We start from the raw sequence: 21,741 nt of genomic DNA, 5'->3' as shown, positions 1-21,741 counted from the left end.
CCTTTTTTAAGCTGAAATCTTCCCTGTAGATGATAAGTTAAAAGTGTTAGCACTCACCCTATTTGAAGTGGGTGCACGAGCATGACTGCACATCAAGTTTGTAAATAACGTCTTTGATATATTATACATATATATATATATATATATATATGTATATATAATATAGATTTGGGATCTTGGGGCTTCTGGAGGCTTGGATTATGCTGGACGAGCTGTATGGAGCCATCCAAAAAAAATTTTTAAAAATTATTTTGTCATTTTTAAAAACAAGTCCTGCTTCAGTTGTTTCTGAAAATGTGGCAACTGTTTTGCTGTGAAGCTCCGGATATGTTTTGTGGATTATGAAACTTCACCCGACTTTCCATCAGCATGGGGGCGGGGAGTAGATATTGACTGAATTTTTCATTTTGGGGGGAACTTATCCTTTAAAGTTTACTGAGTTCACTTTTTGAAAGAGCATGGTCAATGTTAGATGAAAACAAAGATGATTGTCAGAAGGAGCCAGGAAACAAGACTGGAAGTGTTGGGCAGTTTAAGTGTCAGGTGATTTACGTGCCTGACTATCCACCCAGATCTCCTCACTAACAGGTGACATCACAGTGCCTCCATCTTCTCGTGAGACACTTGTTGGTTGTCACAAAAACAAAATTACTGATTCAGATTTATTTAACTCAAGTGAAAGATTCAATAACTATGTTATCCATTCAGTTTTTTTCCTTTAACAATAGCAGTGTCACAGTGTTCCACTGCTTCTGAATAGCTCTAGTTTAATAGTAATTTCAGGCAGTTGATGGTGAAATTGTTTTTTTCCATTCAGTCAGTTCAGATTGTGGATTTAATATTAGAGATTGTGCATGTTCTGAGCACCTGTAGTAAAACTGTCTGTTTCAAGAATGTAAACAAGCAACAAATGCTGCAGTTTGAATCATGAGGACATTGTCTTTTCAAGCTCTGGGGTAATTTGGCAAAATGGCTACAAGTAGTGATTACTTTGACTTTTGTGATAAAAACATTACAGGGGCTCTATGTCTCACCCGTCTCTCTCGGCTGCGTGAACAAGCTTGTGGACGATTTGTTTAAAGTTGCTTTAAGTGATATAATTTTATTATTTTATTATTTTAAGTGTTAAATACCTCTATATTCCAACAGTAATGATGGACAGAAAGGATTGCTAACCACAAAACGGACAGAAAGTTAGCTAAGACAACGACGACCATAGCTTACGTCAGTTTAGAAATGGTGTCCGCCAACACAAGCTAACAACTCCAAAGATTGTGTTAGCTTAGTTTTCTGACTCTTAACATTTGTAAGAGTTGTTCCTCTTACTTAGAATGGCTGAACAGTATTTTTGAAATCGAAGCACGTTTACGTATTGGCTTTATACACACCTTTTATTTTCTTATATAGAACAATCCATTGTACTTTTGCTCGACAGGTTTAACTGTACATTTTCTGGCACCCTAAAGCTATCTGAGGCACTTCGATTTTATCCTTACCTCTTTACATATGGAGGATCTGCATCTCATTACCTGAAGTCGAAATAGCTGGCAGACAGCTGTTTTGCTAATGTGTGCGCGGGTACGAGGGAGGAGGAGGAGGAGGAGGAGGAGGATGGCAGGGCGGTGGGGTGTAGCTGTAGGATGTGCAGGTGCACAGCGAACGTGACAGAAAGGTACACAGACAGAAAACAGACAGAAAGTGGAATGAAACGCGGGGAGAAAAGATAAAGAGGAAGAAGGGAAATCATTGAGCGGGAGTCGTAAGTGGGAGTCGCGGGGCTCGGCATAAATCGTCGTAGATTACGGAGCCTGTGGAGATCTTTCGACTTGTGTTCCTCCTCTTCCTGCCTTCTGTTTGACATGAGAGTGAATGAGGTAATCCACGGTGCTCAGGGGTACACAGGCTCTGCTCCCATCTGGGCTTTGAACCTTTTGCTCACCTCACGCTCGGTCTCTGGTGTGTCGTGGTACAGTGGAGCATGTCAGACAAAGAAATTAAAGATGGCAGTTTACAGGGAAACACTCTGCTCTTTTGGTAACGCGGCTCTAAGAAGAACCTGACAAATTGATTTAAAAGGATGAAATACGTTCCCCAACCCACAAACGTTTTCCCCTCACCTTTTAAAACATATTTACCTCCCCGTCTGTTCCCGTTTTGTCACTTTGGGAACGCGTGCGTACTTTTGTGCACGTTTGAGTCTGTTTGCGTGGTTGCATTTATGTACTCATTCATTTTTCATGCCCATAATAGTACTTCTTTGCAGCTATTACTATCAGTCAGGGTTTGTTTTTTTGTGTTTGCATGTGAGATTATACACGTGTGTGCGTGCAATATGTGTGTGTTTTGAAAGTGCTCTACTTGCAAGTGTGTTTTCAAAAGCAGGACTGCGACTGTTCCTTTGTTGCTCACAGCTGTCCCACATTAGGGATCAGCCGCTATTCCCCAGGCAGTAAAGGGTTTTCAGAGGCCCTGCTAATTGGCTGTAATCTCCTTTTTAAACTTGAAAGCCAGCAAGCCTCCAGCCTCGCAGTTTACAAGCAATTAATGCAAGGAACACCAATATCGCTGGTCACAACTGGTGTATATCTGTTCGCTCGTCCTGCGGTTCCCTCTCATCTCTCAGGCCCGTCACAGAGGCGGATTGACTCCTCCTGCAGCGCGGGCCCCGGTGTAAACAGCTACTCAGTAGTGGGGCCTTCTGGGGGAGAGGCGCGACGGGGGGATTTGGTCTGAATCTTGAAGTGTCCGTGGGGATGATGGCGGGATTTGGGGATCGGAGGGGTTTCCTTCTTAGGCGCTGATGAAATAATAATGCACAGAGTTGGCGAGGCTGAAATTTGCACATGAAAATCCTCTCCCTTCGCGCTCCTTGCGTCTAATGTGCCGCCGATGACAATCCCTGCCTCTCACAGTTTATATGCAAATGAGTTCTCTCAGCTTCCTCCTCCTCAGAGAGTCGGCCAGCCGAGCTCGAGACGGGGAGATAGACAGAGAGATATAAAGTGAAGGAGACAGAGTGGGGCTTTTTTGTTGTGTTTTGTTTGTGTTTGTCTTGTTTATTTTTAAAAGGATTTTTAAAAGATGATAATATATTTTAATTTTTCCCTTTGTTTTTTTTTTTTTTCCTGAAAGGCAATATGCAGATTCTCTGAAGAGTTTGCAATGCCAGACTTTTCTTTTGTGTTTAATTGGAACATAATGCCGGTAGTCTAAATAAAGTGTTTGTGTGAAGTGAGAAATGGTTGTATAATGACTCGTTTTTTTTTTTCTTTTTTCTCCAACAAACAAGGCTCATCTTCCCCTCAGGAGTCTGGTCCGCCCCTGCCTCCCTGATTATTCTCTTTCTATATAAATACGGTTTCCTCTCCATGACCTCTGATCCGTCTGGCTCGTCAGGTCTCAGCCTGCTGCTCAGCCATCCTGTCGAGTTTTGCTGAGAGAAGCCATCGGGCACTCCAAGCTTAGTTATAATTTGTAAATGAAAACAGAACAACAGACTCAAATTTGGTCCGTGCTCTAAAAAAACAAATCTGTTCTGAAAAATATAACCATGTGGATGTAAAACAGGAAGTTGAAGATAATGATTAGTAGCCCTTGCACAGCCAGCCTAAATCTCATGAGCTCAGCTTTTGTTTTTAGTCTGGAAAACATCCAGTGAGGAGGCCAGACCAATCAACAAACTCTGAGAGTGGTTTACATGAAGATTTCTCTCCCAAACCTAATGAACGACTTAAACTAGGGACTGTAAATGTAAAATAAAAGATGATTCAGCACTAGCATGACCCATTTTTCATCACAAATGTATTCACAACCTGATTACAGCCGACACATTTGCCCAAATCATCACCTTTTGGCACTCAAACTTTGGTTTGTTCTACTTTCTACTTGTTATGTCTGCCCAGGGTCCACTGAGCCAAATCTAAAGCTTTGCTAATTGTTACTTGATTATTGATGACAAACAGTAAGTCGTTGTCAAAACAAGAAATAGCTGGAGGTTTCCCTGTCTTCTTTTTTCACTGATTTCTTGCTGTACCCCCCGTTCAAAGCAAACCGGGCCCAGTTAGAGCGAGGAGGGGGTGGAGTGGGGAAGTGCAGGAGGGGAGAGGAGAGGGGCTTCATGTCAGCCGGCTCTCCTAAGTCACGGCCAGTTAGTTAAAGCAAACGCAGGCGGACCCTGGAGAGAACGCAGGGCGGCGGAGAGTGCCAATCACAGCCGAGCCCTGGGCATTCCACGGTACAGCTCGCCTTGAGCAACTTTTTATTAATTTAATAAACATCCCACAGAGACAGAGCAGTGTGAACTTATGTACCCTGGCAGACAACAGCACCGCTAGGGCCTAATGAGACGTGCTACTCACACACACACACACATATTCACGAAATGTGCACACAGTATTTCTGAAAACACACAATATGCAGCCCACAGGCTCGGTTGCTCAATAAACATGGGGGAGGGCAGAGCGCTAAAGAGTCGGTTCACCGAAATTAAAAAATATATATTTCCTCACTTACCTATTGTGGTCTAGAGGCATGAAGATTAGTTTGCAGATATCTGGGAGGGAGATTTCTACCTCGACCCAGTACACTGGAAGTGAATGGAATTTCATTTGTCGTGCTCACAGCATTAAAAAAATACATTTTAAACTTCTATCTTCTAGAAACAGAATATTTCTTTGGTAGAAAGTTTTTCCTAAGAAAAAGTGTTCATTACAAGCTCTATGGATAATCCAGAGTAACCAGGGCATAGTCTCTGGAGTCAGGCTGGGTGTTGAACCTCAGTACTTTTGGTACAGACCAAAACATGTACAGATAAGTATCAAGTATGAAAGTTGGCACTGAATGCTTGGACAGGTCGTGAGTTCTTATTTCAACAGATATCTCTTGATCTACATCAGGAAACGTTATTTAATTAAACATACAGTATGTCATTTCTGTCGGTGGGAGTCTTCAACACAGACAACATGACGCGGTAATGTTTTAAAGTTTTATTCATGTTATGTTTAGTCTCGTTCGCCAGCTTCCATCCTTACACTCTGACTGTCTAGTGGAAGTTATAGCTACAGGCAACCTAACGAACACACTGTTCGAACAGAATTACGCATTTCTCTGGGTTTGAACATTGTTGGAGAACGTTAAGGGCGATGCAAGTAACAACTAACATGACCTTTGGAACTACTTTCTGCCAAAGAAATAGTCCCATGAGAAATTGTAGTTTTATTTTGTGGGTAAAAATGCTCTTTTTATACATGTAGGATCCCTAATTATGAATTATTTTTCATAATCTAGCATGGGGTTCAGGCCATAATGGCCATATGTGAGCTGATTGTAACTCTGTGATGTGAATAATGAGACCTTTCCCGTCTCTCTCAGTTTTCTATACACGCCCGTGGCCAGTTTGTTTCAGTTGTTTAATGCTGCTGGACTGTTGGTTTCCTTTTGAAGGAGTCAGATTGTCCACGACAGTCTAAAGCATGTGACTCTATGCATGGTCTTGAGTGCCTTGTCTCAGTGCCTCTCTCCGCTCTGCTAACAGAGAGCAACAGCAGCTAACAGTAGTTTAGAAATGGAGTCTGCTAACATTAACAAGTGGCTTCCAGCACAACACAGAAGTTCCACAGAGTCCCTTTAAGGGAACTTGAGATCCTAGTGCCGTTTTGCATCTAAGACAATACAATACAATACAATAAGTGTTTGCTTTTGACCCATGGTCCACCAGTAAATTTCATTTTTGGCTCTCCAAGGGAAAAAGTTTGGGCATCCCTGCTCTAAAGAGACGTACCATGAATGTAATTTTGTTCATTTTATTGGGAAGTAGCCAGAAACCTTACAGGCTGATGTCTTAAAACTTGGCTCAATAAAACCCAAACTATCTGTATGGTTAGATATCACTAGAGGTAAGGGAGAAAATATATTGTTTTTCTAATGTCACAGAACTGACCCTTTAAACTGGCACGCCGTCTTTGAAATAAACTTCTTCTCTTCGGCCCCCAAAACACTCCTCAGACTCGAGTTCATTACGATTCTGCGGGCAGCGCGCCGATGCGCCAGGGGTCCGACTGAGAGCACAAAACATTATGAAAATAATAATGATCTCACTTTCACGCTTGTTTCTTCCTGCCCCGGCTGCTTATGGCGGGCGTCAGTGTCGATGGGAGTCATTAGAAGGGTCGGGCTCTCCTCTCGACTGATGAGGAGCGGCTGCAGCAGGAGGGACCAGGGGAGAGCGAGGAGGACAGACTCCGGCACGCTAACAACCACAACCATCATCATCACCATCGCAACGCGTACCTGCTGCTCCGGGGAGACGCTGCCTCCTGTCAAACAGCAGAAGGACCCCGGTTCGCCTGCAATGCGTAGTCGGATGTGTGTGTGTGTGTAGATGTATGTGACTGCATCTGCGTGTGTGTGTACATGTGTATGCAGGTATGTGTGTGTGTGTGTGTACATCCTGCTGTCTACATAATTCCCTCCCAGTCTCGGCTCACTCTTTGGCTTTGACTGTTCACTCCTCTTTCTCTTCCTTCACCTCACCCCTCTTTCTGCCCCCCCTCCTCCATTTCTCACTGTATCACTCCATATATTCATGAATTTCCTGTTTATCATGAAAACTTATGCATGAAAATAGAGGGTGGGAAGGGAGAAAAAAAAAACAAAAACAACAACAGAAAAAAAAAACAAACAGGGTGAATGTTGATGGGGGTTTTGTCTCGTCCGGGTGCAGCGCTGCACAGGCAGCCCGGTCCTCGGGGGACGTATGCAAGAAGACCCTGATTCCATCTCCCTTTGCTTTTCTTGTCTTTTCATTTCCTTTCTTTTCTCTCTATCCTTCCATCCTTCATTCCTCCCTAACATTCACCCCCCCCTCTTTCCTTTAGCCTCCCCCCCCCCGCCCCACCTACCCCGCTGCCTTTCTCTTCTCGTCTCTCCTTCACAGTGTCAAAGCCAGTTACAGGCAGAGGAGCTCTCCTTCTTAAATAATTCACAAGTTGATTAATAGACTCACAAGGGTATAATTAGGCAGGGGAGAGATGGTGGCTAGTGTAACCAGTACAGTGCTTAGGGGAATTAGAGAGCGGGGTTATTGAGGAAATGGAGAGTACCAGTACAAAAAAAATAAAATAAAATAAAATAAAATAGAAAAAAAACGTGGCGGCTGCAGTGGTGGACTCGTGGAGATGAAGAGGCGGGGGGAGGATGAGGAGGAGGAAGAAGGAGGAGGGGGGGCACCTTTTTCTGAGGCTATGTGTTGGATATGAGGCAGCCTCTCCAGGAGCATGGAGCCCAGGGTTTGTTTGATGTGGAAATTGGACAGTTTGAATCCGTCTCCTTTAATTTTTCACAACTTACAGGGCCCCCCTGGGTGCCTCACATTCCTCTTATAGGATATAAATTAGTTTTTTTTTGTCCTCTCACTCCCTCAGTTTTTAAACCCCTTTTTTTCCCTCTTTTTCTTTTACACATTACCCAGGTATTTTTTTTCCCTTCCTCTTCTCCTTCCTCACTGAACGGAGTTGCAGTCTCACCCCCGATGTTTGTCAAACAGTCAGTCATCAGCATAAAACTTCACTTATGTTGCCTCTAAGGCATCTTTTGTATTCTGAAAGGGATGTGCTTTCTGCTGCCAGACCGGTCTTCAAAACAAACAAACAGAACAATGGAACAACAGATCTCTCTTCTCAGTTCAGACATCATATTTCTGTTGTGGTGATCTCTGTCTGCCTCGCTTTTGCTGTTAAAATAAAATGAAAAGAACCAACGGAAATACACCCAGACAGGTACAACACTATGTCTTTCCAGCTTCTGTGTGTGTTTTTTTTTTTTTTTTCTTCCCGGGAAGTTCTCAGCGAGTTAAAGCAGTCATATTGGGTACACACTGCTGTTCCTTTGGTTTATTCCTCTGTATTTATTTCATTGTCGATATCTCAGATTGCTTCCCGCCGTCCCGCTCAGCTGTGTTTTTTCACACTCAGGATTCTCCCGATATCCAAACAGACTGATGTGTCCATCCCAGAGCACGGGGCTGGCTCTGATGTGTGCCGTGTCTGCCTGCATGTCGAGGTGTCAACTCTAATTCAAACTCCTCTGTTCTCCCTCTCATCTGTCTGCTCCAGATGTTGCACTGGGTGTCAAAATGGATCTCTGCTCCTGATATAGGGTAAAAAAAAAAAGGCGGAAAGCAACACATTTCTCTGTTTGTAGAAACTGATAGATACACTTTGAAATTCAATTCAGGCGTGTAGGAGGAGATGAGCCCAATTCAGTGAGTGTGAGCCTTGATGCCACTGCTGATCTCATTTCTTGCTTGTTATCTGCACTGAATCATCTGACGTGCCTGCCAAGAGAAGCAATGCGCTGATTATTGGTTAAATCACTCCTTTGCTTTCCTGTATTTGACTATAGTGCATTAATTATCCTTTCTGTACCGTGTAATTGGCCCTTCTTTGTTGTCCCCAGCAGACGACTAATGACTTCTTGATATTTTCCTTGGCTGTGCAGATACCCTGCCACCAGGAGGCGCTGAAAAGAGCGGGACCCCTGTGTGTTGATTTATTTATCTGTGTCTGGATTAAAGCCTGTATACCTGATAAAGGGGATGTCAGAGGAGCTTTGACAGCCACAGAGGCGGCAGAGTGTGTGCGATTTGGTCGCTGCGCCGGCAGAAACAAGGAGTGTCGATGGCATCTTTGAAGTCTTGACAGACGAGAGCCTCTGAGCATCCCCTTAATCTTGCCTTCCCCTCAGAAAGGCATGCGAGCAGGCAGGTTCTGAGCGCGCCCGGCTCCCTGTTTGCCTTATTCTCTTAATGACACAAACCATTCAGCGACCACGCATGATAGCATTTCATCTGGCATAATGTGTGGTGGCTGCTTACTTCAAACGCTTCAGTGCCTCTCCGCGTTAAGCCGGCTGGAGACGGCAAGAGCCGGGACACGAACACGCGAGGCTTCTCCTATTGGCTTGATGGGATGCCTGTGTGTAGTGTATGCTGTTTGATTGTGCTGATTGTTTTCGTGAGCCCACCTAAAGCAAATACAAAAGAATCTGCCGTGTATGATTGTCTGGAAATCAGATCAGTGGAGAGAGAGATATGTTTCATACCTGAACGCTCTGTCTGCCTCGAGTGATTCACGGCGCTCATAATGACCCTTGAACTGTTCCCATTACTGTTTCTTCACACGACACATATGATATTGCTTCCTCACATAAAGACACGTCACTACAAAGACAATGTCAGGGAAGAGCAGCAATAGGCTGTGAGGGGCTGCTTGCATTACTTTGCGTTCCATCTTGAGCTTATTTCCCATCAGCGCTGATTTGATGTTTTCCCATCTTCCTCCCGAACACATCCAGGACAATGACGGAGCAGAAACCCGGGCGGAGTAGAATATGGGGGGCGTTCGTCGTGGAGGAGTGGCGCTGCTGGGCAGAAGAGGGCACTGGGGTTAATTACTCTATTACTGGGTGGCTCAGCCAGTAGCTGTTTAAACAGGCCCCAGCCAGCAGGGGATTAGGCCTCATTACTCCAGCTAAAGTTACGCCCACGACCCTTCCCAACCGCCTCTTACTGTTGGTTTGTCAGGCATTCTGGGGAATATTCATATAGAGGGAGGAGGGGTGGATATAGGAAGGGAAAAGAGATTAAGACCAAGCAGATGCAGAAGGACAGGTGAGGGGAAGAAGAGCAAACCGGTGAAAACGATGGGGATTAACTCCAGCGGATCGCTCGCATCATCACCTGAGCTCGGCCAGGGCTACAATTATCCCCCAAAATGCCAGAGCGTAGCAAGATTAGCATCTGAGGCTTAGGTTACCCTCCCTCCCACCGAACCGAACCCCCGGCCATCTTCGGCCACCGCCTCTTCACCATCCTCCTCCTCCTCCTCCAGGTGTCTGATGGCACTCGGCGATAATGACGGTGCTCTCGTTTGCAAGAAAGACGGGCCGTAAATTAGGTCGATGTTTGTGCTCCATGAGCGGACTGGATGGGTCAGTTTACCAGGTCCATAGGGCATGAAATACTTTGGTTTACAGTGACAGTCATATAACACAGTGATGAAAGTAGTTATTCTCTGTCTATTTGTCTGTCAGGATGTTTCTGGTGTTTAATTTAAATACACAAAAGTGGTTGAAAATCAAATTAAAAAAGAATCGATAATTTAAAGCTCTCGTTTTGTGCTTTGCATGCTAACATTTGCAAATTAGCAATAAAGACAAAATACACCTGAGGCTAATGGGAAAGTCATCAGTTTTGCAGGTATTTGCTCTGGACAAATTGTAGCTTTGACCCGATGGTGGTAGGTGAAAAGTGAGGGGATCAATTTTAACTGATTACAATTCATCCTGAGGGGTAGCATCTTTTAAAGACATTTTGGAAAATATACTTGCCTTCTTGCCGAGAGCTAGATAAGAAGATCGATACAGCACATAACTTTTTACGTTGTATCAATCTTCTCATCCAACTTTAATCAAAAAAGCAAATAAACAGATTATAACTATGTCCTTTAAGGCCTGCATGAAATGGAGGATGGGGTGTTCTTTGCTTCTGCATGTTTCCGTGTTTTGTGTAAAAAACGGTCAGACAAAAAAAGGACTTGTTGAGGATATTCATTGGCTTTTATAGTAGCTGATAGCGTTAGCGTAGAATGAGAGTTACGTCCTCCACCATACAGCTACATGTCAGATTAGCTGACTCTGTCCGACCAGGACACCATGAGCACCTTGTGAGCACGGCCGAGTGGTTACAGAGCTGACCAGAGTGGGACCTATCACAGCATCTGAGACTGACGGCTGCCACTTTGACAACAGAAAATACAGTGCCAAGGAGGTTTCCCTGCCGTTTTTGGTTCCTGGCAACCCGGGGCCTAATGTTAGTCAGCTATTAGGATCGCTAATGTTTTTATTTGCATGACCAAACAAGCAGGCGGTAACTGTCTGACAGCAGCTGAACTCTGTTAACCACCTCAGAACTGGATTCCCTATCAAAGAAGCGTGTTCACTTGGAGCCTGGTACAGTTAGACGCTGTTAGCGGTCACTTTAGCAACAAGTTAGGTCATTTGTTCTCCATACTCATAAACTCCCTCCTAAGTCACAGAGGGCTCAGGCAAAGCAGCTGTAGGACATTAGAGGGAAAACCAGAAAACACTGTATCCATAAAATATGATCCAGTGACACCCAAATCAGTGAATAAGGATGTAAATTTGAGTTTTTGTACAGTAATAATTGAGGCCTGGCCCCACAAACACATCATTCTGGCATGAAATCTCTTAGCTCTGTACAACTCGCTCACTGCTTAAAGTTAGTAGTTTGGTTTATTAGTTTATTGATGGGTGAATGACATGATATTATTGCTTGAAATTGGTTGGTTCAAGCTTACGTAAGCCCACTTGACATTTTGTTTTATGTGATGAAAACATGACTTGGACATGGTTTTGATATAAAAATACAAAGACATTGATTTTTTTGTAATTGTTTGGGCATCTATTGTTAAACAGGTATTCAACATGGCCTGTGATGTGATGTAAAATTGTCAGGACAGCCTGATATTTGGCGATCATCCATTTTAGCTCTATGAGGACATCAGATCCAGTTATGCCAATCACTGAAACTGATCTGTACCTTTAAAATAAACCTGCGTTATGTATTTGATAAAAGTATCATTATAAATAATAGTCAACAGGAACGAAGACAGATGGAAGATTTCACTCGTTTGATGAACTCGGGGATAAATAATCTTTTCTTACTCGTAGGTCATCCTTTGTTCTTGGGCTGAACTGAAGTTTCAATGGCTGTTAGGTCGACCTGAATATTCTTTTTGCCGTGAAACACGGTAAGTGTTCAGTTTTGTTTTCACTCACAGTGACCTAACCTGCTTCCTATTGATATCGATATGCCTGGTAGGATAAAGACTTTAGGGATGTGTTTCAACAAAGTTGCCAATGGATCAGATGGCTAAAAGAGTGGGTGTCGTCCAATTAGAAGAGTCAACTGTGTACTGGGAGAACTAATCCAAGGGCTTTTCAAAACAGATTTGTGAGAGCTTGAGTTGTGGCCTGCTGAACTGTACACTCAAAGTTTTGTGTCAGTGCCTCTTCGTCTTTAGCTCAATCACCTGGAACACATAAGGAGAAGGGGAAAAAAAACCCTCCAGACGTACACTTTTGTATCGCACATTCACACTGTAGTCACGCAAATCTCTCCAGAGGGGCGGCCAAATGCAGTCGATAAAAATCCTATTTCATATGAGTCAAAAAAGCTTTCTTGATTTATGGGACATGCTCGTTCGCCAAACTATGTGATTTAAGTTCAAATCCAGAACAGAGCTTCTATTATATAATTGAGGACAAAAAAATCAATAGAAGCAGCTGGATGTGGCCGCGGCAGGCACGGCTCGCATCCATATTGAGAGTGTACCCTCTTCGATCTGTGTCTGGGCTGGGCTCAGCTTCACTAGCCTAATCACACACGGAGCAGGTCGATTGGAGGACTTAGCCAGTGGCGCTCTCCAATGGCATATGTTAACATGATTCTCCCCTCTTGCTTGCTGTTAAAAGAAAAAAAAAAAAGGAGGGTGCACCTGAGATCCACGGCCATTCAGAGCTTAAAAAAAAACAGGGATTGTTTTAAACATAGCCTGAGGTGAGAGCGAGATTCTCCGCTCCGGTAACCTGAGCGAGCTGGAGGCGGGCGGCTGAGGACAAGAGGGGCAAACAGGATATTTATCCTATTGATTTTCTAAAGTTGAAACAAGAAGATTTAGGGGGGCTTGACTCTTAAAATTCCCAAGGAGCCGCTCACTTCTCAGCCGCGTGGTCGTGAACACACACACACACACACAGAAAGCATCTTGCTAGTGAGAAGTGTGAGTGAGGTTTAGGGGCCTTGAGCTGCAAAGCTGTGCTGTGCTGTGGAATGATGTGCCCCAATGTGTGTCAGAGGAATCATTATAGCCAGTGCTAGTGCTGGAGACCGCCTATGGTGTATGAGTGTGTGTGTGTGTGTGTGTGTGTGTGTGTGTGTGTGTCATGTAGCAAAGTGGAGGTGTGAGCAGACAACAGATGGGAAGGGTCTCAGTATTGCAGAGATGTGGCTTTTGTCTCTCCTGCTGAAGGGAGAGAACCTGCAAATCAACAACAGACGCACTGTGGAGGAAAATGTGTGGGAATGTGACTCAGCACACAGAAAGTGTCCCAGAAATTTACAAATTCGGATGGCAGGTTCACAGCGCAGGGACTGTGAAACTTTGCCTGTTGCTATATTCAGAATGTTACACTTAGTCATAAATTGTACTTTGGAATAATGATCTTGTTTTCAGCGCAACAGCCTGTTCAAAGGTGCTGTGAATCACTTCACTTCTTCTTACAGAAGTGCAGATTTCTGTTTTCCATCACCAGTTCAGTTTCTCCATAAACATGAAGTGATTGACAGCTGGATGTACATGAAACTGCCCAGGTTAGATAATTAGTTCAAGAGATTAACAACTACGTTAGAAATGATGTGGCTCTTGATCCACCTTGTTAAATCAAGGTTTTAGTAACATCTACTCTGTGCTGAGGAGGATGGAAGGTGCAGGTAAGCTCATATTATCAACAGAATGTGAAGAGATGACAGTGTTGATGTGATGTCAGAAACTTTGATCCATTGTATTGCACGGATGTCTACTGAAGTCAGCTACATAGTCTGAGAGGACCCATAGTTTCTGCTGGGAGATGTATCCCAGCAGATATTTACACAGACACAGAGGTGTAAATGAGCAGCAACTTCTCTGTTTTACAAGCTCATTTTCTGAATTCAAGTTTTTGTCCTTTTACTTAATTCAAAGTCGACATAAACAAAATAAAACTCCTCTTCCCACAATCATCTCTGCGTTGGTCAAAATAAGTCCTCAATTCACCGAAGAAGACATGAAAATATTCTGACTCTAAACTGTGTTTTTTGCCCGCTGCTGATGCCTGACTCTCTCGCTCCTCTGCCACTTCATCTCTCCCCTGTCCCCCGCCTGCCATGTCTTCATGCCGTGCTCACCTCTGTACCTCTGTAAATTACCTCTATACTCTATCCCCTGCAGTCAAACTGGCCTCCGTTGGTCTCAGAGGCTGTGTTCAGTCCCAGTCCGGTGTTCACTGGAAGGCTGGTTAAGCTAAACCCTGCTGCCCACGCTGACTGCCTGTGAGGTCGTGGTCCAGGTAGACACCAGTCAGCCAATAGGGCCACTAGCCCCACAGCTAACTGAGCTAAATGACATTAAAGGACACGCAAAAAGCTTAAAATGCATGACGTGACATGCAAAATGTTCTTAAAAGTGGCGTGTGGGGTGCCCCAGTAGCTCAGTTGGTTTGTCCTTGCTGCAGCAACTCAGGGTTCGAGTCCGACCTGTGGTCATTTGCTGCATGTCATCCCCTCTCTCTCTCATCTCTCAAGCTGTCCTGTCAATAAAGCCATGAAAAGGCCTAAAAATACTTAGTTTAAAAGTGGCGTGTGGTTAGTGGTGATACACCATGAGAATATGTTGAACTTCACTACATCCAGGACTTGGCATCTTGATTGCTTGTCCACTTCCCTACTGTAGACAATGTCGCCCCCGGTCTTAAAAGTTTACAGGCTCCTTATTGCAGCAGATTTCATTCATATCTCTTCAAATCACATCACAAACCTCCCCGTAACCCCCCACCCCTCCTACCTCACTGACCTTCACCATGGCCAAACTGTTCTGCCAAAACCCAACCTCCTGCCTATCCCCCTCAAGGACCAACATGGGACCACTGCCGCCCCCTCCACATCCTTTTTAAAAACTCTTTTACGGATTTGATATGCAGCTCCTCACTATCCCGCCTGTCCCAGTAAGCATGGTGAGCTTTGATTTTCAGATCAGAAACAGCGAGATTTAAAGTTTGAAAATTGGCTAAATATGTGTTTGAATTAGTCATACAAATTCTGTGCAAATTCTGCGGAAACAAATCTTAGCTTGACATCAGTGTAACACTTTTAAAGGAAATGTACGGTATTTCCACTTGACTAACTTGAGATTTAACTTTAACAAGACGTGGGTTGAAACTGGAAAGCAAAAAAACACGCAAGTTTTAACCTGGAGAAATCACAGAATAATAACAACATACACACGACAGCACGTGCAGCACTGAACGGACTGACAGGAAGTTTTGTAAAACACCAGAAACGCATCTTTGCAAGTAAAATCTTCAAATGCATGAAAAATGTAAACGTGTTTGAAAATGTTGAACACAGTCCTGAACACTAGTCTCTGGCTTGGCAGCTGCCTCGCCCAGCTGTAACACCCCTCGATCTTGAGACCAAGAGTGAGACTGTAGTGTTCGGTCATTTTGTTAATTATAAAAGTTAGTAATATAAACAGTATCATTTCAGCATAAATGCATGACTTGACGGTAATTACAGTCCATCAGACGGGTCACAGGCCTGCGGTCTTGGCTGCAGGCGTCAGTCTGCGCTCTCCAGCTGCTCCTGTTGGACCTCCCGGGTCAGTCTGCAGCCACGACGCGTCGCCCGGTGGTCACGACTCATGACTCCTCAGTCATGCTCGCGGATGATTGCTGATCTCATAGGTGGAGAGGAGGTGCCACGGTAATTGTTCTTTGGAGTGCCCCAATTATGCCAATAAACGGCCCCTCAGTGATGAGGCTAATGGCGAGAGACCTCGTTTGCATAGAATTATCTTAATTGAGCCCGAGGCCTGGCATGAAAACAAGCCCGAGATTATGTTACTGATGGATGGTGGCGATGGTCCGGCGGCAACCATTTACCCGACAGCTATATTAATTAACAGCTATCCAGTTACATGGGCTTTAACAGGGATGAATAAGTTAACATGGTGACTGTGACGGCGGCGGTGACAGGGCTCCTGTGCTTATGTGTGGGCTTCTAATGGAGGAGACACACTAAAATGGGATGTGTGTGTGTGTGGAGAGGGATGCTAAAGAAGGCCTGGCATCGGATCTTATTACCCATTTCCTAAAGGAGGAAACCGAGCCAGCGTTAGTACCAGCCTTTAAATAAATCACCACACAAAGCCTGTACTAATACTTTTAATCGTGAATTAATTACACAGTCATTGCAGGGAGAGACCCATAAATGTTCCAATATGCTCAGGCCTGAAATCTTTATCGCACAATATTTCAGGGAAATAGCAGCTTGAGAATGTGTGATGTGAAGCGGGGACTTCTTGTCGCGGGTCACCCTCAGACCAGAACTTGGCCTCGCACATGCAGAGTGTCTCTTTGGATCAGGAGGGCGTTTTAAATGAAGCAGGCCGGCCAGGTAGCTCTTTTGTTATGTAAAGATCTGCCATGTGATCCGGCAGGATAAAAGAGGAGAGAAAAAGAAACCGTTCAGATAAGCTTCCCCTCATCAGATAATTAAGGATGCCTTTGCTCCAGTTTCCCCTTCTTAGCATAAGTGTCTGATCAACTTTCAAAAAGCTCATCAGTCAGAGTTGCTCCACTCCAGGGGTTTAAAGCAGGTTCGAGCTCAGCACCAGGGGGGTCTTGGCCCACGGCTCGCCCTGGAGGACCCAAATAAATGAGCAAAAAATCGATTATTCTGCAAGATGCAGCCGACACACAGTTCCAGGATTGATAATAGGTATTGTTTTCGGAGCAATTTTGAAATATTTTATGAGTAACTTTTGTAGAGCTTCGGCTTATTGATGGTGCACTGTGTAGTGTTGGGGGAGAAATTTTAATCAGAAGAGAAAGATCTTCATTGACTAAGTTTTTTATGCCTCAACAAACAAAGCAAACAAACACTCTTGATTTACATGACTGAATAAACAAACTGACCTTAAACGACAACACAATTTCATACTGTTTTACTTTGTTTATATGTGGCGGACCCTGCCACCTTTCTAGCTTCAAACAGTGTTCTGGGACCTTATCTTCCTCTGAGAGCAGCTTGTTTATTCAGTTATGGAAAAAATAAATATTTCTGAGTTTGTATTATTACCTCATTAATATTGTAATATTGTAAAATAGAGTTTGAATTTTGTTCTCCAAAAGTACATAGTGCCCCTTTAATATTCCCATGAGTGATTTATTTATTATTGTGAATCATTGAATCTGAAATGTCAGTAAATATTGATATTTGGTCATCACACGGTGACATCTACAGATCACTAGCTTGGCTGAATAACCCAAAGGAATTAAGATTACATCACGGCTACAACTAACAATTAGTTTCATCAGTTGATTAGTGTATAAAACTCGCCAGAAACTAGTGAAAAAAGTTCTGAAAGCGGTCGCTCAGTTTTTCCAGAAGCCAAAGACGACACCTTCAAATGTCTTGCTTCATCCACAACCTGAAGATATCCAGCTTACTGTCACAGAGGAGTTAAGAAAGCAGAAAATATTCATGTTCACGAAGCCAGAATCAGAGAATTTGACTTTTTTCTTTAAAAATTACTCAAACTGATTGATCGGTTACAAAAAAAGTTGGTGATTCATTTAATGGTCGACAACTAATCAATTAAATAACCCCAATATATTCAATTTACAATGAAATACAACAGAAAAACATATGCATCCTCACACATTTGACAAACTGAAACCAGAATCATTGCAGTCAATCGACTAAACAATTAATCAACTAATCGTTGTAGCACTAATTTCAACTCAGATGAAACCAGCAGGAACATGTTTAAGTTTTCCATTCCTATTGGACAAAAGACTTAATTCTCTTCATTTCTTTCTTTAAAATTGATTAATCCAGATTCATTTTGAGTCAGCTAATCCATGAATCAACTAATCATTTTCACTCAGCTGAGAGGCCGGAAAGTGTTAATGTTTTTCATTTTTACTTGATAAAAGACTTAGTTCTTCCTATTCTTTCTCTTAAAAGCTAATTGATCGACTAATCAGTTCTTCAGATGTCTTTTGTTTGAATCAGTTTGTGGTTTTTCAGCCACAGTTCTCCAGCTGCTGTGTGCACCGGCATGCCGCGGGATTTTCGTCCCCACGTTGCCTCCTTGGATGTCACTACTTTGCCATGCCGCGGTGCAAATGAGCCATGCAAATGAGGAAAGAGAATTATGAAGTCGTTCCTTAACAATATGCAGACCGGGTCAGCGAGCCGCGATTGGCTACAGGCTACAATAAGTGAAATTAATTACTGTTTGTGCTGCCATCTAATTGCAGCCTCCCAATGAATGCCCTCCTCCCCCCCTCCCGTTACATTTTCCCACCTCGACACCCCTTTGCTCCTTGTCAAAACTCTTCCTCCACCTGTCACAGTGTCTGAGTTTTGTGCACGGCCGCCCACCCCTCCACATCCTCCTCCCCCTCCCCTTCCTCCTCTCCGTCGCCCCCTCCCTGCCTCCCCTGCTGCCAGTTTTTAACTACACTCCACTCTGGCCTCTGCTCTACTTGTTACAGCCCCAACACGAGTGCAAACAATCAAAGTCTTTGGGAACGCTAAAATATGCATGGCTATCCGTGACAGACAGATAAAGCAGGGCAATTAGCCACGTAATCCTAGAGCATCGTACGAAATAGTCCGCCTCAGCTGTCCTCCCTCCCCTCCTTCCCTTTACTCTCTTGGTCTCCATTAGTTAAATGTACTCTGTGTGTCGGCTCCCCATCAAATCAAGTAACACTTCCCCTAATTGGCTTATAAATAATACAGCAGGCCCTACATTATAATTTCATCAGTGGTAAACATTGCGGGGGCAGTTGGTAAAGAACCTATCCCTCATTAATTTCTTAATTTGGGTAGATGGAACGAAGGGGAAGTGAGGGAATGAAAGGTGGAGAAAGAGGGAGAGATGTGGAGATCGGATGAACGGAGGGACTCGTATCACCTCGGGCGGAGAGAAAGAGAAAGAGGGAGAGATGGTGGAGGGAGAAACATTACAAGACAAGGGGAGGAAGATGCTACTGCTGCTGCTTTTGTTAAGAGATGTCAGATATTCAATCCAGGGGTTTTGTCAGTACTCCTGTGCAATAGGTGATGAGCCCCCTCCTCCTCCATTTTACACACAAATACACACAAGTAAACACACAATCTCTCTCCCCAGTCTCCTTCGTTGTTCTTTTTTTATACCGACTTAATGAATATTTCATAACGAACGGCATAAATATTCATTCTAATGGTTTTGCACATAGTTATTACCGGTATTTCCTTTAAAAAAAAAAAAGAAGAAAAAAAAAAAAAACTAAACAAAAATACTCATTACAGATTCTGCATAACCAGGCCCTGAAATAATTTCTCTCTCCTCGCTTTTACAGAAGACTTGCACAAGATTATCTAGATCAACTGCTCAGACAGTATCTCCACAATAAGTCACCATTATGAAAATCTTCCAAAAAACAGCGGGTGTTTGCTTTATGTCAGCTTTAAGGTGTAATTATTAGCATATTTATCCATGGGAGAGGCATACATTTCATTTTTAATTTCACTCACCGGCTGCAATCGCAAGACAAACCGGAGAAATTCACAAAGAATCCGTGTGTGATGAAATCCTTTTTGTAAAAGGCAATAGGTCTGTAACCAGCCTTCCTCCCCTTGGCAGATAAATGTCACCCAAACCTGCTATTATATTGCATAATGCACTTTTAAGGGAATTTTACATGGCCTGTGATAGATGCTGTGAAATATGAGGTGTGAGAATTTGACACCCTCTGATCTCTGAAAGACAGATATTAAAGCAAACTCTCAAATGAGCCATTTCCCCCCCTCCCTCGCTACTTTCTGTTCCTGCTGAAATGTAGAATATAAAAGGCTCCGAGAGCCCTTCAGCCTTCAAGGGGAGAGTTAAGCGCTCCACATTCTTGGTAAGATTTTGAAAATGGAGCCACCTGAAGGCAATCTGTCTCCGCTGGAACCTAACTTGTCACCGTTACAGAGAGCTGTCACTTCACGGCGCTGCCAGCGCTGATGGAGACAGACATCCATCACCCGCCACATTTACGAACACACCGCGTGATGTCTTGCAGGACTGCTGAAGAGTATGTTTCACTTAAGATCTGCTGAAAAACACGCTCAGGCTCAGTCACCAATGCCTTTTTGTTCACTTGTCCCTGTCATCTTAACGTTAAAAAAAGAAAATATAGTTCTGAAGCTATAAAGAAATAACTGTCCATCAATCACACTCAAAGCAGCATCACACAGGCCTCATTAAACTGACACATATCTTTTACTTAACGAAAAGCATCAATAAGTTCTCACATAGGATTTTACTCAAGGAAAAGCAGATACAGATGAGCTGTAAAATGCGTTTAAGTATCAAAAGTTCTCGTTCCTGGCACAGCTTTAAATCAAGGGTACATCCCCAACACTGGAGATCCATTGTGGCAGTAAAATGTACTCATAGTTCCCTTTAAACAAAAAAAACAACCCAGTAATTTGCGAGAACAAATGCAAAGATTAGAGGGAAGTCTGAAAAATAAGACCAAATTTGGTTGTAGCAGAAACATGCTTTTATTTCTTAAATGATCTCATCACCTCAGATTTATCTGGCAGGTCCTTTCAGAGCCCCTCAGGTTGGGAGCCAGTGATTTACACATACGGTTCATGTTAGAGATATAAACATGAGACAAATGTTATTAATAATTGATTAATGGTCGCTTGGTCGCCTGATTGAAATGCCACTAGAGGGCCCTAAAGGAAAAAAATTACTGTGGACCCCCTCTGACCTCCACTCTATGCATTTTACATGTATAAGTTAGTTATTGATAATTAATTGAGCACACGTATTTTGTTACATGCACCATAAATTTAAATAACAGAGGTCTTCAAACTACATTTAGCTTTATTGGTGGATACAGTGTCATTAAATATTAAAGACTGACGAGAAAAGTTTAAGTCCTCGTCCTTGTTTAAGTAAACAAGCTGAAACAACCAATCGATTAAAAGTCATGTTGATCGACACCTCGTTAATCAATCTTTTTGATAATCCATTTAAATTAATTTAAATCATTTACCACTGTCAACCCAGTTGCCAGCATAAATGACGATGTATATTTTTGCAGACCAGGGATATGTTGCAACTTTACATGTCTTTATATTCAATTTCAAATTCTGTGTTGTGACGGTGCTGTGCTTATGTCTGGTCAGGTTAAGGCACAAGAACCACTTGGTTTGGGTTCGGAAAAGATCTCGTTTTGGCTCACCTGGTTCTGTCTCTACAAACACAGCTGGAAAAAGTCCTACCTTGTTAAAAAATATCCAGAGGTTTCGCACTTACAAACTGTGAAAAGTCATCTCAAGCTGCCATCTCACTGAGATGCATAGACATACATAACCTTTTCCAAAATGACATGACGGCTGCAGCCTACCAGTGACAGGTGTGCCAGACCTTTGTCATGTGCTCGCAGTTTGGTGAGGTTTAGGCAAGAAAACTACTTGGTGAGGGTTCAGGGTTAGCTGCTCTCTTAGTCGAACTATATGGTCGTTTTTCTGATGAGGACGGCTTCACCACCATCACTCCATCCCCTCCACCTCCTGACGAGAAAGTCAGCTCATTTACATGTAACATGAATGTGATATGACACATATTGTAGAAATGTTGCTATACTGTACTTTTAATTTAACGTATCAGTGGTTTGCAGAAAGCTAGAACGCCGTTAGTTTTAGCCCAAGTAAACTTTTATTTTCCCTCTGAAATGCAGTCAGTAAAAGCAGAAAATAACAGTCAACACTGCACTAAAACACAGTACTTAAGAATATGTTCTCAGTCACTTCCCACCTCTGAAAGAGTGGGGTGTCGTGCTAAACGTCAG

At 43.3% G+C, this 21,741-nt stretch overlaps 1 protein-coding gene across 2 annotated transcripts in view; it reads left to right on the top strand.

Annotated features, from left to right (window-relative positions):
- Positions 1–21,741, top strand: part of LOC311275498 (uncharacterized protein) — a 50,438-nt gene that overhangs the window by 19,920 nt on the left and 8,777 nt on the right. The window contains exon 4 of one of the 2 annotated variants that reach the window (XR_014624874.1): positions 11,749–11,828. The exons of the other annotated variant lie outside the window; for it this stretch is intronic. The gene's annotated coding sequence lies outside the window, so the exon portion shown is untranslated. The remainder of the gene's footprint in view (positions 1–11,748; positions 11,829–21,741) is intronic. 2 annotated transcript variants of the gene reach the window in all.

The sequence above is a fragment of the Pagrus pagrus genome (genome assembly GCF_965226575.1).
Source record: "Pagrus pagrus genome assembly, chromosome: 19".
Classification (NCBI taxonomy): Eukaryota; Metazoa; Chordata; class Actinopteri; order Spariformes; family Sparidae; genus Pagrus; species Pagrus pagrus.
Note: the sequence above shows the minus strand (reverse complement) of the source record. Positions and strands in the feature narration are given on the sequence as shown.